Source organism: Pempheris klunzingeri, chromosome 13, assembly GCF_042242105.1.
Source record: "Pempheris klunzingeri isolate RE-2024b chromosome 13, fPemKlu1.hap1, whole genome shotgun sequence".
In the NCBI taxonomy this organism is placed as follows: domain Eukaryota; kingdom Metazoa; phylum Chordata; class Actinopteri; order Acropomatiformes; family Pempheridae; genus Pempheris; species Pempheris klunzingeri.
In genome coordinates this window covers 16,444,581-16,450,544 of record NC_092024.1, presented here as the reverse complement: position 1 = coordinate 16,450,544, position 5,964 = coordinate 16,444,581, and the positions used below count along the sequence as shown (strand labels likewise).

The 5,964-nt window shown below is 40.6% G+C and overlaps 1 long non-coding RNA gene across 1 annotated transcript; it reads left to right on the top strand.

The window, feature by feature from the left end:
- Window positions 1-250: 250 nt before the first annotated feature.
- On the top strand, window positions 251-4,037 carry LOC139212432 (uncharacterized). The gene is made up of 3 exons (XR_011585310.1): window positions 251-384; window positions 2,860-2,970; window positions 3,834-4,037. It is a non-coding gene; the product is annotated as an uncharacterized lncRNA (long non-coding RNA).
- Window positions 4,038-5,964: the final 1,927 nt, after the last annotated feature.

Below are 5,964 nucleotides of genomic sequence, written 5' to 3'. Positions count from 1 at the left end.
CTAAGCACAGGGCTGGGTATGGTGAGGGGGAACAGACAGAATATCCCACCCAGTGTTATTGGTGCCTCACATGGCTATAGGTCAGAGCAGATCACAGGGGGGCTTCAGGGTAACTTTATCCCCCAGAAGGTCCGGGTTATTCTTAGCTGGAGCTCTGCGCACCAGCCGCTCTGGCAAGCCTTTTTAGGTGGTTGAAGGGGTGTGTGTAAGTTCAGCTGGCCAGACTGGGCACTCCTAATCTTCACTGTAATCTGCCCACTGAACTGGAACAAATCAGGTGCCCAAGATGAGGAACGGACAACAACACTGATGAAAACTGTCCAGCAGCAGCAAATATTTTGCTCACAACATTCAGCATGTGGCCTCTTCCTCCTACTGCTGCTGGTACGTATGAGGGTCTCTGCACATTATTTTATCTAATTGAGGGGTTTTTCATTACTCGTCACTTTCTTTTTATGTTCTCGCATTTGGTTTCATGTAGCAGCATCAAAACAAACATGTCTCCAAAATTATAAATTACCTCACCAATGAACCAAAAAGAGAAGTGCATTAAAACAAAAACAGCGCCATCTTTTGATCCTTTTAGCAACCTGCAGCAACTTGAGCAGTTATATTACTGCTAATACACTCTAGAAATGGTTCAAAAGATGAATAAGGACAAAGTGAATAAGCGGAGTGGCATTTCCACATTTTCCTTTTAAAAAACAAGACCAAGAGTCTACAGCCAGCTGCTCTGTGAGGCTGCTCTGTCAATGAAGTGCTTTTACATCTTAATGCTTATATGCTGTCAATGTCAGTGCTAACTTTCTGGTGTTAAACAGGAACAGGTCAACGATGTATGGTGAAGGCAGAATCCTAGCATGTTCACCATCTTTGTAAGAGTCTTAGCATACTAATATTTGCTGAAGCAGGCGCTGATGGTAATGGCCTCTGTTCTGCAGAAATCAAAACAGCCTTCCTATTGGACAAATTCAATTTCTGACCCGATGATGGTAAATTGTTACGTCTCCTTTCAATGATGGAAAGGAGACATTAACATGGACAATCAAAACAGATGGAGTCAAAGTAGTTGTGGTACAAAAACAACAATTTATTGACTTACAACTATAAACAAAATTCACAAGTGTGGAAGATGAGGGTGGGATGAGGGGTTGTGCCAAATAAACTCAAACAATTACAATAAAACAGGGCCTAAACTGAATCTGGTTTTGAAAACAAACTCAAACAAAACCTGACTTATCAAAAAAGAGAAGCGCAACAAAATAGAAACACAGAGGTGGCACCAACCCTAAAACCTAGTGTTTGTGGACAGTGTTATCTACCTGTGTGAGAAATGTATAGGGTACCCCATCTTACCTATCCCACCCCTCGTTCCACCAACCTAATCAACTCAAACAAACTCTAGTTGAATGGCAACATTCAACAGCTCCAGCAGAGCATGCAGACCTCAGACCTCAAACCTCTCGATCGCTGCAGGAAAAGTCCTTTTATAGGAGCCCTGACAGTGAACCACACCACACAGGTGCAGGCCAATTAGCGTGATGGCACCTGAGAGCAGAGGAGAGAGAGAACCAGGAGGAAGAGACACACACCCACAACTGCACTGTGCCCCCTGGTTTTCAGCCTGGCATGTAACATAAATGTATACATTTCATAACAAGCCATGCAATAGTTGTTGAGACATGTCAGTTAAATCTGTGAACTTTCTGGGGCTGATAGAAGAAAAGTCAAGAGTGCCACCAAAGTCTTACATAACATGAATGTCTACAAAATTTTAAGGAAATTCAACTGATGGTTGTTGAGATATTTCAGTCTCTGTCAAAGATGTACCAGCAGGCTGACCTCCGTAAAGTCACAATTAGCTTGAGTATAAGTGCACTCAGAAATAAGTACAGTCTGCTATGAACCACGCCACAAACACATACACAGACAAGCATAGACACAGGTGTGTCTTTACAGAGTAGCCGCAGAGCTGAGGGGGACAGGCCTGATGATGAGGGTTAGCTCCATGGGCACAGGAGGAGGAAGGTATCTCTCCTCCCTGAGCAGCCGCAGTAACAAATCTTCAGTGTCCTGCGGCCAGCGGTAAACACGCGTGTTCTGAAGCCAAGCTGGAACGTGCCTCTGCATTTTTTTGTAGAAGCGAAAAGAAGCGATATAACGTGAGAAGAGAGTGGAAAGAAATTCCTAACTGCAAATCTGTAAAGCATAAAACATTGCTGTTAGTTATTTAGCAAAAATCCTCTCTGACCTGGGATGCATTGAGGAAGAGAACCGGTATGAATCTGAAATTCAAGCAGCCCTGCTGGATGAATTCATTCTGCATCTGACAAAATTAGATGTCAAATTTGAGTAGGCTGACCTATCAGCAACTCTTGATGAATGATGTCACATTTAAACAAAGAGCAAACATTTTCTCACCATGGAGTGAATATATTTAGTGTGTAGGCCGTGGCTATTCACTACAGATCCTTCAACGTCCGCCTTATACTTTGGACTGATGGCAATGATAATCAGTGTTGATGGCTGTTAAAACACACACACACACACACACACACACATGTTTGACACATCCACTGCCTGAAAAGATTTTTTAAAACTAAAACAGACACACAACAAGAAATATGGAATATTCACTCAACTATCAAGGTCAGATTTAGTCATCACTGATTATTCAGTAATACAATTTACAGCAATTATTTGTGATAATATAGAAAATCAGGTTTGAACTGTGGTATTTACATTTGTCAGGTGACTGTCCTTCCATTTGTTGATATCCATGCATCTGATTGGGTTGTCAAATATGTCAATCTGTAAAATTAAATTCAGGGTTGTAAGTCAACTGTCAAATGTGTTCAGGATTCAGATTTTTGACCCTTGAATGAAGAGGAGGTGTCTTACAGCTGGTCGAAAACCTTGCTTTGTGAGGAAGTCTACGAAGGGGACTATCTCTGATGAAAGCTCTGAAGAGTAAGTTATGAAAACATTTCCTGAGAAGAGAAGAAATCATAAAATCATAATTGATCTCATAGTTTATCCTTTTGTAGTTAGACCATACACAGATGCAGTTGCACTCAAAACTATTCAAACCCCACTGCAAATTAGGTGTATTGGCAAAATGTATAAAACTTTCAGCTGTGTTCAATGAACAACTCAAATAAGAACAACTGAAATACATCAACACAATTAATATTACAGGTAGTTTCTCCATATTGAACACAGCTGAACGTTTGTAAATTTTGCTAATATCCCAACTTTGCAACAGGGGTTGAATAATTTGGAGTGTTTTAAGGGTGTTCTTTGTGGTGGTTATATTTCACTGAAAATTAAATATAATATTTTGTCCACACACTGATTGACTTTGCAAAGTGCACCTTACAGTTAATGCAACACCATCAGCTAAAGCCTCACAAATAACCATAAAAATTAAACAAACACCTCTGAAACTGGCAACAACATTTCAAAATCAAAATTTTCAACAGGATCAGATTTTGTACAGAATTGTTGTACTGGATGTGAAGTGGTTGCTATTTTTCTGGTTACTCTGTTTAAAACTAGTTATCTTACCCATAAATACACAGTTTACTTATTGTCTGCATAAACAATTGAGTGTATCCTTTATTTGAATTTCATTTTGATTCATGTTACCAAGCCCCTAAACAGACCTGGCAGGTTCAGAAAGAAGTTTCTTCTAATCGCCCTCCACAGTCATCTTTGTGTTCACAAGAATTATTTTGCTCAAATATAAATTGAGCTCCTTCCTTTTAAATGAAGAATAATGTGTAACTCACGGCACTCATCAGGCAGACTGATGGTTCTTCTTTTCTCATGAGGATGTGAGACAGATGCCTCTGCCCCCGCTGAGTTCAGGTTCATCACGCTGACCTGTGACACGCCCTCCACGGGGGGGACGGAGAACTGAGGCACGTTGACGGAGACGCTTCCCTGAGCCAAGCCGTTGTTCAGAAAGTTATCATGATGACGGAGCCTGGGGCAGCAGGAAATAACATAAATAAAGGCTCTTCTGTTGAATTACACTGACATGTGATAGGTCTTTACAATATGCAAATAGGGTTGCTGCAGGTGGTTATTGATTTTTACCAGTTTTGGGAGTCATCCCAGGGTCTTCTCTGCTGGCAGGGAGCAGAGTGGTGATGAGGCTGAGGGGGGCATCTGTCGGCTGGATTGAGGTTGTACTGCTCTCCTGCAGAGTGATAATACCTGACATCCATAGCATGATGAAGGTCTGTGGATATAGTTCAAACATTCCTATGTGACAGCCCATCAGTTCAGAGTAACAAGGCAGAAAACACCTAAACACAGACTAGAGGGAAGGAGGCTACCAGCTAAAACACGTATAGACCAGACTAAATGAAAATCACTTATCTTTGCTGAAGACAGTAGTGGAAAGCAATTCACTCAATTGCTGTACAATTACTCTAATTTTCTGATAGCCTACTAATATTAACTTTTACTCAGGATTTTGAATTCAGGATTTCAGGAAGTAAAGGAGTATTTTTACACAGTAAAAGTAATCAAACCTCATGTTTACCTTTTTTGCCACTCTCAGCAGTAATTAATACAGTGAATTAATATCAAATATATTATCATAAAATTAAATATACATGGTTGAATTTTCCTTACCATAGTTGGGTATATAGTAGTGTGGAGGTAGAAAGGGACGGCAGTGTTGCCATTCATCATCAGATCTTAGCGGCAAGGGAGGCTCAAGATCCTCATCATCACTCTGAAACTGAGAACTGCATTCATCTTCCATCCTAGATATAAAAAAATGGATAGATAATTCTCAAATGAATTTGAAGTCTGAAATAAGCCTTGAAGCAAATCCAAATTATGCACCATTCTTTCCTAACCTAGGTGTGTCTGTGTTTGCTGGCCATGTTGTTCCACAGTCCCAACAGCAGCTCTTTCCTCTTGGGTCGCCCTCCCAAGTTTCTGCAGGACGAGGACTCCAGCCATCAGGGGGCTGATGATGGAGATTCATCTTGGCAGGAGTCGACCCTGCATCTTCTTGCTCTCTGTGCTGCATCAGCTCTGTAGCATGAGCAGGCTGACTCCTCAACTCGTGGTTCACTTGACCTCTTACACATGGGCTTTTATGGCAGAAATAATCTGCGTCCATCAAACATGTTGGTGTGAATCTATCATGATGTGAATCGACATGAAATATCTGGTTTACTGTGACTCTTGGGTTCAAAAGCCCAAGGGAATTTTCAGACTCATTAGTAGAGGGGAACACTTGGACTTCTGGTACTTTTTCAGATTTCTCCATCTTAACTTCAGCACAGTGTGAAGTCCTGGAAGTAACAAACAAAAGCAGAAAAAAGCTGTTAGTTATATTCATAATTCAGAAAAAACACAGAATCCAGAATGTAGTTAGAAGTATGATTAAAATCTAGTTTCACCAAGATTTTTTCATGCATAACCTATAAGGATTATTCTAAAGAAATGGTTTTACATATAGCAGCTATTAAGATATGCAGTACATAACACAAGAAAACGTTCTTATATAAAAGGTCCTTCGTACATACCAAGTCTGTAAAGAAAGAGTAACAATGACCTACCTGTTCTCTGGATTCTTTGCACTCCTGCGGGTGCAGAGGCTTGTGTGAGTTACAGCCTGCTATATGCAAATTTTTCACCACTTCAGCTGCAGCCAATCGGAGCTGAGAATGTAGTGTTTGTGTTGCTCAGCCAGATCGGCCAGGAGAGGTAAGATGTGGAAGATGTTTTGGGATTTAAGTTTTGTTAAAATGGTTAATTACAAAGGAAAACTGTTCGCTTACACTTGTTTATTTCAGTGAACTTTGTAAAGCACTATGAGACACTCTGTTGTGATATTGGGCTATACAAGTAAAACTGAATTGAATTGAAAACTGTTCGGTTGTGGGAGCAACAATGAGCACTTTACTCTCAAACAACTGAAATCATGATGAACACAAA